Below are 12,416 nucleotides of genomic sequence, written 5' to 3'. Positions count from 1 at the left end.
GCTGGGGTTCTCCAACTAGAGTAACTTGGTCCCAGCATCTGAAATGTGTAAGTGGAAACTTTCAGAAATGTTTTATCTTAATTAATTTTCTCCATCCTTTCTGAAATGGCTGCTCCCCAGTTCTTTCTCTGTTGCAGCAAAAAAAAAGCACATTTCCTCACATCACCCTCCCATGCTAGTAGAACAAAACACAAAAGCCACAAGATCTATGATTCAAAGGTCTTCTGCCTCATACAACTGACTGTTGAAATTCTGTTTGAAATGTAGATTAAAAAAAAAACCTCATCTCTGTAGTTTCCAAAAAATTAACGTCAATGGACCCTTTTCTTTTTAAAGCCCTTCTGGTCATAAAATGGTGTGTGACTACTCAATTTAGTGCTTCTGAATATGAATAAGGACTCCAAGGCCACTTACAAATTAGCATGTTTATTGCTAAAGCTGTCACCAAGTTTTTAGTAATATTTTTATACAGCATGAGACCAGCAGAACATTTGAGATTTGACCTTTTCCAGCAGATGGTAGTCTCGAAATGCAATTTGTAATTTCAGAACTAAGTTTTGAACTCTTGCTCTCTGACTACTGTAATTTCTCTTTCTACTCAATCCAGAGGGGAAAAATTGATGGAATGTGTGTATGTCTGTGTATATGTACAAGAGTTATTTGTTAGCCCTAAAAACCAATAGTGTGGCTTTGCACAGAGGGACCAGAGTGGCATTTTAAAGCTCAAAAGTCAGATTGGCCCGATGGTGTCATCCAAGTACAACCCCATTGGGATGCTTATTTTGCTTGGTGATTCTTTCACCTCAAGTGAAATAATATAAATACAATGGAGAGAATTAGCTTAAAAACACTGTTTCCCGGCTCGTGATATCCCTGTCCTCTTAAATTTTGGCAAACCTGGATTCAGGTTCAAACAAAAGCATAAAACAATTCTGAATATTTTGTCTTTTCTTATTATCAGTCTAAATCCAAGTAAGGTAGGAAAAGGTGATCAGGACAGGAGAGAATTGACAACAGGATACAGGAAGCAGTACTGGAAATCAGAAAACCAATAAACCAAACCACTTTTCTGTTTCTTAGAAATAATGTTGCTGGTATTCGATTTGTGATAAAAATACCTCCAACCTGTAGTTTCCTGAGGAAAAGCAAAGGGGGCTTTGCTCATCAAATCCCATTCAAGCCACTGTGAAAATCTTAGCTAAGAGTTGAGTTGTAGGGATAAAGAATGTAATCAGCCTTACTTATACAAGAAGTGTAAAAAAAAAGAAGTGTAAGGCTGATGATGATCTGGAAAACCTGATCATTTCACAGCTAATTGGTATAAACGTCCTTTGCCCACTGCTTGCAGATGGAGACCCACCTGTATTTTTTATGACTGTTGCTGTAATTAAATACCATTTACTTTTTCTTAGCTTAAGAATGCAGGTCCCACTGACTTTTTCTTTTAAGTAAATTTAAGTTTGTGCAAGAGGGAATTACTTACAGATGATTTCCCTTATCTGGGATATGTTACTTTACTTGTAAGTGAATGAATAGTAACCATTCAGATATCTCTTTTTTAAACTTTCCCCCAGTTTTCCTAACAGTAAATATGAAGAAACGAAAAAGCAGTGCTTTCATGCTTAGTGTAGCATTACCATATCTCCTCACCCACCTTTTCCTAAGCGCAGTCTGGTGAACCACTTCAAGATTTTGTGAGGTCTTCGGAAATCAGTGTAGCTGCGAAACACCATGAAAGCAGGAAGTGTCCATGGCAGTCTTATTCACCATTGTTTTGAGATACCCGAATGGTGCCCAGCACCCAGGGGGTCAGTAAATGCTTGTTGAAGGGATGATTATGTATTGTCCTCTGAGCTTCTGGGGTCCAAAATACAGCCAAGAAAGCTAGTATGTGAAGCAGCCTACAGCTGCACCGTTCAATAAGGTACCCACTAACCACATGTGCCTATTTAAATGTACATTAATTTAAATTGATTAAAATTAAAAAGTCAGTTCTTCAGTCTCACTAGGAACATTTTAAGTTCTCCATAGCCACATGTGGCTGATGGCTACCATTTTGGACAGCACAGATATTGAACGTTTTCCGCATTACAGGAAGTTGCATTAGACAGCCTGGTAGAATATCATTAGTAGAAGCAGAAGTTAGTGGCCCCAGTCCTTTTGAAGTGAGATTCCCTCGCGACCATGATGTGCACTCATATGACAAAAAGTAACCCTTTTAGATCTCTCCTCCAACACTGTAGAAACTCAGGAAAGGTGGGTGGCCCACAGAGGTGGCCATCTCTTTGAAACTGGTAGCCCGACAGCAGTGGGACTGTTAGCCAGACTGACATTCCAGTGGTCTACACTTATTTGGCTACACCAGTTGTTAGAATTGTGAAATATTTGTACGAGTTACTAAAGAGCTGCTGTTTCAAGCTCTTCTGGGACCTCCTTCCTATGCCCCAGAGGTCCTGGCTATTGGCCTAGGATGCCCCCAACCTCACCTTAATCCAGCAAAATGAGTTAGTTAATGCATGGCCCATCCGCAGGGATGGGAGGCTGCTCAAGGACCCTGCCCCAGCACTGCAGATTGGTTAAGTGCTGACCTTGGCCTCCAGGAGAGACTGCTTCCGAAGAGTCATTGTTAAAGCTGCCCCATCACTACCATGGCCAAGTCGCAGATCACAGAACCATTAGTCTCAAGAAGCCTTTTTAAAGCATCTCACCCAACTCCCTCATTTTACTGAAGAAATCAAGTCCAGAGAGTCACTCAGCTAGTTTGTGGCCATTTCAGATATAAAACTCTCCTAACTCAGTATTTTTTTTTTTTTTTTTTGCTCTGTCTTCCTGTTGTCAATTTCCTTAACTGTGAAATGGGGATTTGTATCTTTATGTCTCACAAAGCTGTTAGTAAAAAGAATAATGATACCCATCATGTTATGTATGTCTTAAGAGTTTGCAAAAACTCTCTTGATTGCATTCCCATTTGATCCTCACAGGAACCTGTGAAAGGTGTCGAGCTCAGAGGCAGTGAATGACCTGACCTTGATAGCAAAGCTCCTGTGAGTGGCCGCGGTCTGAGTCTCTTAGGGCTTAGGAAACTATAAACTCTCTTGTAAATGTAAGATAACATAACCACATGGCATTACTAGTTTTTAGCTTGTGGTATTTTTCAGTTCAAGATTTAGTGACATTGAAAGTGTAATTTTGTTCAAGCAACGCTTTTTTTTTTTTTTTTTTTTTTTTTTACTTTGATAATGTGCCAATTGCACAGACTGGTTCAGCATTAAAACAGAAGTGGGCTGCTTCAAAGTATATTTTTTAAATGAGAGAATCCAAATTTGTAATTAGCTTTAAAAATGCTAGTTTTGCAGTTTGAGTAGCTAAAGAGCTTCTGGTAATCATTTCTGTCATTAGTGGTGGTTTATTATTATTTTTTTTTTATTCCCTCCCTCCCCAAGTAATTAGGCCCTTTGGAAAATACAAAGTATGTTCTTTCTTTGAGGGTAAGTGGTCATTTCCTCTATCGCCACCTTATTTTTCACACCCTATAGGCCTGGTGTACTGATAAATTTAACCATATATCCAATTGTGGCAAAGAAAAATCACTTAGAAGCTATTCCACCCACTTGACACCTAATTATCAGGAGAATGCTATTTTAAGTATAAAGAGAAGCCACAGTGGAGGAAATGGTCCACTTCTTGATACATCCTTGGTCTTTTGATAGATTTGATAGAAACACACCTTAGTTTTAGAGAAGATTGTTGAGAAGATAAATTTAACTCACTCCCAAAAATAAAAATAATTTTCCCCCTCTCTTTTTCTCTCTGTGAACTGCTGCCATTTTATAGTATATACCAAACTATGCAGAAACTGAGTTGCTAGATAAGGGAAAGAGTGGGGTTATTTCATTCCATATAACAAAAAAATCTCTCTTCGATTTTCTTTTATTAGTGTATGAAAATTGTGGCCTTCTCTACATCAATTATCCTGTAAGGTTAAATATGTAAAGGGCAGAGAGAAAGAAAATTTATTAGAAAAAGCTATAAATGGAAAGAAACTTGAGCTTGTGAACCCTGATTTAGCATTATTAATTTGGGAAGAATGTGTTCGTATGTTTGGTTGTTTTTAACGTGTATATTATGTATGTGTCCTCATTCTTCTCCGTGTATACCGTGTTTTGTGTTAGATATAACAGACTCTCAACTCTCCATTGTACTCTGAGATACAACCTCCCTCCTGTCCATATAGGATCTTCGAAGTGTTTACGATTATCTAGAATTTTCTTGGATTTTATTTATGCCATTTTCCCTGCTTCGTGAAGATACTGTTGGAGGCGCTGACAAAAAAAAAAAACCGTAAGGGTAACATTTGTGATTTATAGCCAAACTTAGAGTCACTGAGTCTTAGGATTATCTTGGAGTTGTTCAAGACACTAGGCTTGAAGAGATCTTTGAGATTGCAAACCTTTAATTCCTCCAGACTTACTAGGGTAGAAAGAGGATTATGAGCAAGCATGTACTTTCGAACTTCACCGCCACCAGTTTCTGTACCCATGCACTCAGCATTACATGAGATAATGCATGCAAGGCATCCGGCACCAGAGTTGACGCATCGTAGTAAGCACTCGGGAGGGTTAGCCATTATTATGGGCTTGTCTGATTTGGTCTTTACATCTCTTTCTGCTCTCTGATGGCCATGCTGAGGAGCAGCAAATGTCCAAAAAATAGGAAAACACCAAATGGAAGGGAAATACAAGGCCTCAGTCTTCCAGAAACAGAATTTATCAGCGCACAAATAAAAATGATTGTTTCCCTTCTCATAATGATGTGCGGATTACTTCCATACTCCCCCTCACCCTTTTCCAAGTGAGGACCCTACGGACAAGGGGCAACTCCTCCCTTGCCCAGATCTGACTCAGTCTGGTCTAATGAGGGCAACTTGATGGTAGCCTTACCTTATTCCCATTTCTCTCTTATGTGAAAACAGTGAGCTCTTCACCGTCTTCTGCGTAAGAAGAACAAAAATGCAATCTAAGTTTGGTTGTCCCTGATTAGAACTTTGTTAAGATGTGTGATGGGCAAGTGTATTTTTTCTGTGTCTACGATAAAGTGGGTAGTTAAATAAATTAACCAAACACTCATGCTGTGGCAGGAGTGTAAATTGGTACAGCTTTTCTGAAAAGTCATTAAGACCCTTAAAGCTCATTTGACCCTGTAATTCTTTTTCTAGGAATCTACCTAGGAAAATACTCAGAAACTCAAACAATCTGATATTCAGATATGTCTTTCAAAGTGTTATTTGCAATAACAACAACAACAAAAAAATATGTAATTCCAAATATGAGAGAAATAATGAAATAAACAAAACCCTTTTCTACAGGGTGTAATATTACATAGACATTGAAAAACATGTTTCTGAAGAATTTTTAATAACTTGGGAAAATGCTCACATTCATAAAATATTGAATTAAAAAGTAGAAACAAAACTCTGACTGTTTCTGTGTATCTGAAAAGAATACTGATCCACAATCCCTTATCCCCAATTCTGAATCCTTTTGGTTCAAAAATCACAAAGGTCTCTTGGTGACTTCTTTGGTAGAAAAATCTGATCTGAACTAATGTGAGGCTCTATTTTATCTGACTAAATAAGAATATGCATCTATTTTGCTGCAGAGATTTTTAATGGGTTTGATTATGGGGTGCTGTTCCAGATTCCGATGGGACATCATGTAATAAATGGTAGTTTAGCATTGTAATACTCTTTAATATCCAAGCAGTTCTGAACTCTGAAGTGTATCTGGCCCAGGAGTTTCATTTAAGGGGTCGTGGACCTGTACAACAAAATATCATGAATGATTTATCAGTGTCAAGGTTACAGTTGATGTTTATTTTTTCTTTATTCTTTTCCATAAATTTTTCAGATGTTCTATAATAAGCATGGATTAATTTATCCTCAGGAAAAAATAAGTACTATTAATTTTTTTGAAAACATATTCAAGGCATCAGAGAATCATCTCATTTCAATCAGAATTCTCAAATTTATCATTTGCTTCCTGTATCTTCTTGTTAATACAACCATGTGTTTTTTTTTTAATATATAAATTTATTTATTTATTTTTGGCAGCGTTGGGTCTTCGTTGATGCACGGGGGCCTTCTCTAGTTGTGGCGAGAGGGGGCTACTCTTCGTTGTAGTGCACGGGCTTCTCATTGTGGTGACTTCTATTGTTGAGGAGCACGGGCTCTAGGTGCACGAGCTTCAGTAGTTGCAGTGCGTGGGCTCAGTAGCTGCAGCACTCGGGCTCTAGGGCACGTGGGCTTCAGTAGTTGTGGCACGCGGGCTCAGTAGTTGTGGCGCACGGGCTTAGTTGCTCCACGCCATGTGAGATCTTCCCAGACCAGGGCTCGAACCCGTGTCTCTTGCATTGGCAGGCAGCTTCTTAACCACTGCGCCACCAGGGAAGTCCCGCACGTGTGTCTTTTGAATCAAGGTGTTGTGATTTGTTGAAAGAAGACATTCATGAGATGAAATAGAGAGATAACTGATTGGACATTGACCTATGTCTAAGCTGCCTTGGGGTTCAGGAGAGCACCCAGTGAGGGCTGTGCTTCCGCCTGGGGTGAGCCCCAGCATTGATACCTGGATTATTTTATCGTATTCTGTTTAGGTGGACCGGTCCAGAGGTGCACAGTAAGTTAGAGGTCATGAAAGCAGGGGAAGGGATGGGGTATAGCGGGATAGCAGGGGAAAGGGGATGACATTAACATGCAAGGTTTCCTCTGCTAATGGATAGTCTTCTTCCCCAATCAGGTGGACACTCGCTGACCTGTCACAGGGTTGCCCCACAGAGCTTTGGGGTCCATGTCTGAATGGATTGCCGTAGCCTTCTCTTCTCTCCCTTCGCCCAGTTCCCTGCATCCTAAGACTTGAAGCCAGCACGGGACCTGGAAAAATTACATGTAAGTTTTGATTAAGATTTCTTTCATCCAACCAAACAAGGCTAAGAATTTTCTGAGATGATAATAACAAGGTGTCTTGAGAATTATAATTGAGGAAGGGAACGGGGTTAGAATCTGCATATTGGTGGTTCCCTAACTCAGTGGATCTTACACATAAGCTTGCTTCAGAATCACCTGGAGGGCTTGTTAAAGTCCAGCTTGCTGGGCCTCGTGCCCAGACTGCCGGATTCAGGAGACGTGGGGTTGGGGGGTAGGTCTGGAAATTGGCTTTTCTAACAAGTTTCCAGGCAATGCTGATGCAGCTGGTCCAGGAACCTCACTTTGAGAATCACTGCTTTAACTCCAGTGTGACTGAAAGGAGGAATGATAAAGGTAGAAAAGCGTATGAAACTTCACTAAATTAAGGTAGTGGTGCTTTACTTAATACATGGACTCATCTCTCAGAAGAGAGAATGTTAAGGTCTTCTCAGCACTGTCACCTTTGAAAGTCCAGCCAAGTAGATGTCATTATTCTGTGCCAGCTCGACTCCAGAGGCGCGAGTACCAGCCACTCTTTGCCCTTGGCTTTCAAAGGGTTGACTAACAGTGCTGTTAACAGGCTAAAATGACAGCTACAGTCCTTTTGCAGGTGTCCTCATCATGCTTTTAGATACACTCAAAAGAGAAAATCTTTTTCCCCCTAGACTGGGAAATATATTTCTCCCTTTCAAAGTGAATCATCCCAGTATGACCCTTCTTCTCATACACTTAAATGTGACTTGATTCACAAATCACATATGGGAAGGAAGGTGCACCTCTAATAAACAGTCCAAGCCAGCAAGTCCAGGGTTTTGTGGGGTTTTAAGTTCTTAGGACTGGCATATTTGGAAGATCAGCATGTTATTGTGTTAGCTTTGGAACAAGCCAGTCACCTCTCTGCCGAGGACAAGAACAATTTATTCCATGTTAATAGAATAAAGTAGAAGAGTTTGGCTCAACAGATGCACACGAGGGTATATGGGAGCATACGTGCAAATGTACAGATGCGCCTGTGAACCTATATGCATTTTGTATGTTTCTAAGCTTTCAGTGTAGGAGTTTTACACAACATGTTTTCTTTTGTTTCATTGAGTCAATGTGAGTGTACAAATAGTCTGAGTGATGCTGTCCGGGAAATGTTTGAGAAATTTCTGGGCATTTTGCATCTGTGGATAAGCATTGTGATTTATAACATTTTACTTCAATGTGGTAAATGTTATCATTCAAAGTAGCACTGAGGGGTTACAGTTCTTTTATTATAACTCTCTGAAATTGAGAATAATCACCTTTAATAAAGCAACTCCCAAGCAGATATGTAATGAAGGAGCATTATCTATTGCCTAAACGTTAACGGAGCCAAAAATCCCGGAGATAGATTTAAATGCATGTGTTTAAAATAAAAATCACAAAATCAGACAAATAAGACCAAAAAAGCAAGAGGTGATGAAAGACTTCTAAAAGGAATTAATCCGGAGCTGTCTTCTGGGAGCTGCCCAAAGGACTGGTAACAGGGTTGGTATTAGGGCTGACGAGTTGTGAGCAATGTGATTACCTATTGTCACTCTACCCTTACCAACTGTAACATCTCCTTCAAGCACTAATTGGCTATTCCGTACAGCATTCCGGGAAGTTTCAGTTTATGAAGCATCTTCACCAAGAAGTAAAAGAAATGGGTTGGATCGAAGGCTCCTTAATCTCCCTCCTGCTCCTGCTTTCCTGCTTTGGCGTCTGTGAGTGTCCACGTTTACACTGCAGGTTTTCCTGATAGGTGACCTTTGATGTCAGTGAGTGTAATAACTCCGAGCCAGTACGGGTAGAAGGCTGCTGTGACACCTCAGGCAACTTGGAGCTGCAGACTCCTGCTGGCCCTGGCGCCACCTGCCTGAAGCTCTCCCTGCAGCCTTGGGTGAAACACTCAAGGCACCAAGTGCCTAGCGCATCTCTATAAAGATATCATGCATGTGGAGGCGAGGGGTATGTGGGACCCCACGGTGCTTTCCCTGCAGTTTTGCAGTCAACCTGAAACTGCACTAAAACATTAAGTTTATTAATTAAAAAAAAACTGAATACCCAACGGTATGATGATTCCTCAAAAATTTAAACACAGAACGACCATATGATCCAGCAGTTCCACTTCTGGGTATAAAAGAAGTGAAAGCAGGGTCTTGAACAGGTGTTTGTACACTCATGTTCATACAGCATTATTCACAATAGCCCAGAGGTGGAAGCAACTCAAGTTTCTATCAGCAATGACTGAATAAAGAAAATGTGGTATATACATACAATGGAATATTATTCGGTCTTAAAAATATGAAATTCTGACACATGCTCCAACATGGATGAAACATGGCGATACCAAGTGAAATAAGCCAGACGCAAAATGACAAATATTATATGATCCCACTTATATGAGGCACCTAGACTAGTCAAAGTCATAGTCAGAAAGTATTTAGAAGGGTGGTTGCCAGGCGCTGGGAATAAAGAGGAAAGGGAAGTTAGTGTTTAATGGGTACAGAGTTTCACTTTGGGAAGATGGAAAAGTTCTGGAGATGGATGGTGGTGATAGTTACACAATAATGTGAACGTACTTAATGCAACTGACCTGTACTCTTAAAAATGATTTACGTGGTAAATGTTATGTTATGGGTATTTTACCACACACACACAAAACCCCTGAATGCCAGAGCTTACCTTCCTTCTAAGAATACTGGGCGGAATACTAAGTAGTGCTTGACAGGGATGCTGTAGTTTGGGAGGGCGGAAGAAGCACAGATGACTCTGTCCCTCACACCTCCATCAGCCCTGACACTACCCTGGCCCCCTCTGGGAAAATGTAAGGGACCTGCAGAATGTTAGACTTCAGTCTTAGGAATAGGTTTCCTACCGGGACAAGGACATATTTGTCAGAAGCCACTAGGGAAATTTGCCATCAATGACCATCATCTCTTTCAGAATGCCATTTACACACGCAGGAAAGCTGCTTCACTGTGATGGAGGGGACGTGTACCCTCCTGTGTTCCTGTCATGGGGCTGCTGCAGTTCATGTGAATTGTGTCATCATAAATGAGTCCGTGTACCACGCCCCGGGATGCGTGCCTAGTGGCGGCAGGTGACAGGTCTTAGCAGTGGAGGCGGATGTGGAAGCAGGAACCAGGGGATATAGACTTGCCACAGACTGAAGCCTAGTAGAAAATGGAAACTTGGAAAGAAAATTAGTAGCAAATAGTTCTCCTGCAACAGGGCTTCTAATTATAATGCCTGTTTGACCTTCTCCCGGTGAAGTACAATTCATCCCCCATCACCAAATCTCTGTAATATTGGGCACTATGGTACCCATAAATCACAAAACAATTGTATGAATGACCTGCAGGCCTGTGAGAAAAATGCAGGATTGAACCCACTAAGTCCATTTGGGTCCTCCTTTGGGGGGGATTTTGCTTTTTATTCTAAGTTTCTAGAAAGCTGGCCTTGCAGAATGATCAGTGAATTCTCACGGGGCTAGTAGCCATGTTTCCCTCAGGTCTCCTTTACTTTACTACTTTACTATTTTACTTTACTCCTTTCAGGCCCTGCCCTTAGGTCTGACCAGGGATTGTAATTCCTGAAGAGCGGTGCATAAGGATCCATAGTTTCAAAGAGCTCAAAAACCTCTGTCCTAAATTATCCCACTTCCTCCATAAGACATCAGAATCACTTAGATATGTGAGCGTGCGTGTGTGTGCACTATATACATATACATACATACATATTGTATACATATACGTACATACATACATGCGTATGTATGCATTTGGCTCAAGGAAAAGGTATAACCAAAAAAGAGGTGAAATAAAGTCATCAAAGTTGAAGTACAATACACATAAATCAGTCTCTCATTCCCACCCCCGACTTCCCAGACCTGCTTAGAAGTAAACTCTCCATGCTTTTCACTTAGGTGATGGACAACAGGGCGTAGCAACAAAGGTTTTGGAGTCAGTTGCCATAGGGAGCTGCTAAAATATCAAAAAACTGGAATTAAAGGTTTTTATAGAAAAGAAAATCCAGGTGAGCAAGGTCTAAGAGAGAGGAGAAGTAGGTGCTTATTCATCTTTGCACCCTAAGCGTGAGTTGAAACGACATGGATATAGACTCTGATCAAAACAAATTCGGCGCCAGGAGTTTGGAGACCATGATTTTTGGGTGGACGCCCTGACACAGATTCCCTGCAACGGTGACCCAGAGGAAAAGACATGAGGTAGAGAAAACCACCAAAGACCGACCCTCGGGGGCTCTCCTGGTCAGCTCTCATGGCCCCAAGAATCAGATGTGCCTGGTTACAGGCACTGAATTCGTATTTAGCGATGGCTCAGCTACCTGCGACCCAAGTAACCAGAACCCTGAATTAACCAGCCTTCATACTTCCTACCCACCCCCTCCCATACCCCACCCTACCGCTCACATCTCACTTCCCTTTTTCAGTGATAAAGATTCAGAAAACAAGATAGCTCTGGTTTAGTAAAGGTAGAGAATATACCCTGGAGGATATCTTTAGTTGGTGACACTGACCTGCTGAATCACTGAGAATGGTTAAATCCTTTATAATTAGGAAAAGAAACTGCTTTGGAAACGTTTTCAACAAAAAGCATTTTCTAACTGTCTGTCAATTCACCGGAAAACTGAAACAAACCAAAACCTCATCTTGCCTTCAAATAGTCTAATCAACTGAGGTTTTATTGTCTATTTTTGTGTCTTAATAATAATCTAAAAATGTTGACTTAGGATAGAAAAATATATAATTCATTTTTATTCTTGAGAAACCGTGTGCAAGTTTTGGCTTTTACCACCTTTCCAGTGCCAGAGTTTAAATCTCAGATATTCTGTTTACATTTATTCTGTTTATTATGTTTGGAAGCGCTCTAAAAGTTGTGATGTTAACGATAAGATTGGTAATAAAATAATTTCATGAACATATATATTTAGTTCTTATTGTCATTGGGGAACCATTGGCATACTTTTGAAGCCATTCTGGGTTTTCTTTAAAGAATGTACGTGATTATTTATAACATATTGTTTCACAATTATGTTCTGCTGACGCCATCATCAAAATAAATTTTCCTTCTCTGCATATACAGTCATGGTACAGATAGGGGTGATGTGACCAGCATAGTAATATACAGGTCCAAATTTCAAAAGGTATTATTCCCTGCGAATCTCCAAATAAACTCAGCCATGCATATGACAGAGCTGGTCACCAAGTGACGTCAGTTGTAGTACGAATAGTTTGTCACCTTATTCTAATTAATTTCCAATCTGTTGCTTTTTCGAAATAAGTTGTGTGCTCTTTTTTGGGTGTGCCTGAACTAAGGAAGTGACAACTCTCTCTCTGAGCCGTAATTTAACCCAAGGGATAGCTACCCTCTTCCAAGGACACCCCCGTTAAACTGATCACTGTGAGGCCCCTGGCGGGTGGAGCTCT

At 40.5% G+C, this 12,416-nt stretch overlaps 1 long non-coding RNA gene across 2 annotated transcripts in view; it reads left to right on the top strand.

The window, feature by feature from the left end:
• LOC114486984 (uncharacterized) overlaps positions 1-11,849 on the top strand; it is a 204,440-nt gene extending 192,591 nt beyond the window's left edge. Inside the window, exons 3-5 of one of the 2 annotated variants that reach the window (XR_003681532.2) lie at positions 6,795-6,943; positions 8,580-8,691; positions 9,914-11,849. This is a non-coding gene — a long non-coding RNA (uncharacterized lncRNA). Of the gene's footprint in view, positions 1-6,794; positions 6,944-8,579 lie in introns of both variants that reach the window. The other variant, XR_003681531.2, reaches the window with a different exon arrangement.
• The last annotated feature ends 567 nt before the right edge of the window (positions 11,850-12,416 follow it).

This window comes from Physeter macrocephalus, chromosome 10, assembly GCF_002837175.3.
Source record: "Physeter macrocephalus isolate SW-GA chromosome 10, ASM283717v5, whole genome shotgun sequence".
Taxonomy (NCBI): Eukaryota; Metazoa; Chordata; class Mammalia; order Artiodactyla; family Physeteridae; genus Physeter; species Physeter macrocephalus.
The sequence above is the reverse complement of the archived record's forward strand: the minus strand, read 5'-3'. Positions and strand labels throughout refer to the sequence as shown.